This window comes from Grammomys surdaster, unplaced genomic scaffold, assembly GCF_004785775.1.
Source record: "Grammomys surdaster isolate TR1022 unplaced genomic scaffold, NIH_TR_1.0 251, whole genome shotgun sequence".
NCBI lineage: Eukaryota > Metazoa > Chordata > Mammalia > Rodentia > Muridae > Grammomys > Grammomys surdaster.
This window is the reverse complement of record NW_021604692.1, coordinates 209,520-212,108: the sequence shown is the minus strand read 5'-3', so window position 1 is coordinate 212,108 and position 2,589 is coordinate 209,520. Positions and strand designations below refer to the sequence as shown.

The window sequence follows — 2,589 nt, the reverse complement described above, 5'->3', positions numbered from 1 at the left end:
ACCTCTGAACTACATTCCCAGCCAATAAAATTACAGATAGCAGTTATAGAAAACTATGTAGACAGATTAATATTGATATTACGCTGAGTTATACAATTTTATTCCTAGGAGAGTACACATCTTGGATACCGTTGCCAAATGAATAAGAATATCTCTTGCCATCACAGAGTAGAAACTGAAAAGCTCTGAGGATGAAGCACAGGAAATATAATAATTAATTACATTGATGCTATCAATGTATCATGTATTATATTTTAATGTATTTCTATTTTAAAAACTGAGATGGTTAACATTTATACAAATATCTGAGGTTTGGAAATCATATTTGAATGCTGATGCTGACTTAGCTAATTGAGTACTCTGCTAATTTAGACCACATTAAGATTAATGATACAGCTATTTAAATATATCATATTGGCTAACTAGTATTTGAAAATAGGTATTTTTTCTGAATAGCCTGTTGAGAAAAGTGTACTGGTTCTGGCTTACAGTCATGTCACTCTCCTAGCTTGTGATGATATAACCCCCTCACCCCTTAGAAGGGATTAAGAAGCCCTCAAAACACAAATTTAGTCACAGTGACTTCTGTCTCCCACTTCTGCATGTCTACTTCCAACCATCATTTCTTTCAGTCTCTCAAAAATAAAAACTATCACAGTTTTCTAAAAGGCTTGGCAGTTTTTTGGAGTCTCTGAATGATTACAGAATTCTGCAAATCTGCTTCTTCCAATGTGAGCATCTCATCCAGAAATCTGAGGAAAGGAAGAGCTATTGCCAGGGCAAGGGAGGGGGGGGCTTCTCTGAGATTCTTGGTATTGTTTCAAGTCTTTGATGTGGCTCACCCTATGAGAAACGTTAAATCTTTGGACAGTCCAAAGTTAACCAGATCTGGATCCTGGTAATGGGCTCCAAGTTGTTCAGTGAAACAGCAGACAAAGTACTTTTATTGTCAACGTCCATACTCTTTGCTTTAGAAACGATTTTTAGTGTAGCACTTCCTAGTCTGTGGCCCTGTCCTGAAGGACTGGAACACAGGCTCTGTAGACATACAGGCTTCATTTTTTTTTTTTTATCTTCAACTTTAACATCCACCTCCTCTTTATCAAAATTTCCCACAATTCTGAGGTAATTGCCCCTTTTTGATGGAGTTCAGAAACTGCTGACTTGTACCATCAGAGTAACTTCTAAAATCATCATTGACAGTGAATTATTTTTGCCACAATTTTATATTTACATATATCTGTTTCTTCTGTTCAGCAAGAGACAAACATTTGGCACTAGCCTTCCCTGATTCCTCAAAAAGGCTGTCAGCAAAATACTCACAGTCCTTTTGTTGATTATCATTGCAGGATTGATTGTTGGGAGGTCCTGATTCACAAACCCATTCTTCTTTTATACTGTCAAGATTATCTACTTCTTTCATTCTCTTTCTGCTACCCAAGGCACTGCCCCATGGCCTAGTCCTCAGTCCCTGAGGACCAGCACAGCAAGCACTGTGGCCTCTGCTGCTCCTGCTGCCCCACCACTACCACCACCGCTGGACTGATGCTACTCAGCCCAAAAGCGCCTGGAAACCTTTTCGGGACCAGAGGCCTCAGTGCACCTAAAGGCAACAGCTTTAAGGACATCCCCTGCTCAAGTTATTGGGTGACCCCCATGAAGACTGAGCTGCACATCTGCTACATATGTCTGGAGTAGCCTGGGTCCAGCTTGTGGATGTTCTTTGGTTGGTGGATCTGACTCTGAGAGGCCAAGAATCCAGGTTAGTTGACCTTGTAGGTTTTCCTGTGGTGTTCTTATCCACCTTGGGACCTGAAATCCTTTCTCCTAGTTTTCCATAAAAGCTCCCAAGCTCTAATCACTGTTTGGCTCTGGGTGTCAGTATTTATCTCAATCAACTGCTGGGTTGAGCCTTTAAGAGGACACCATGCTTCTGTCTGTAAGCATAACAGGATATCATTAATAGTGTTGGGGATTGGTGTTTGCCCATGGGTTGGGTCTCAAGTTGGGCTGGTTATTGGTTGTCCTTTTCGTCAGTCTCTGCTCCCTCCCCTATACCTACATTAGGTGTAGACAGGATAAATTTAGGTTGAAAGCTTTGGGGATGAATTGGTGTCTCTTATTACCCCACTGGGGTTTCTGTCTGGCTACAGGAGGTGGTCCCTTCAGATTACATATGGCCAACATAGTTATGAATCACAGCTAAGGTCACCTCCATTGATTCTTAGGTGCCTAGCTTATCCCAGATCTCTTCCTGGAAATGCCCTCTACTTCTTCACCCCTGTCATTTGCAGATTTCCATGGCCATCTAGCCATCTCGCCTGTCCTTCCCCACACCTGATCCTGAACCCCAAATTTCCCTCCACATGCCCCCTCCCTCCAAGTTTCCTCTTTCCATCTGCCTCTTATGACTATTTTATTCCCCCTTCTAAGTGAGAGTCAAGCTCTCTTGCTTGTGCCTTCCCTCTTGTTTAGCTTATTTGGGTCTGTGGAGTATAGCATGGTACCTGTATTTTATGGCCAATATCCACTTGAGTCCATTAGGATGGATGTCCTTTTGGGTCTAAGTTAGCTCACTAAGGATCATAT

General features: G+C 41.8%; 1 pseudogene; it reads right to left on the bottom strand.

Annotated features, from left to right (window-relative positions):
* Window positions 1-652: 652 nt before the first annotated feature.
* On the bottom strand, window positions 653-1,423 carry LOC114627213 (annotated as a pseudogene).
* Between the last annotated feature and the right edge of the window lie 1,166 nt (window positions 1,424-2,589).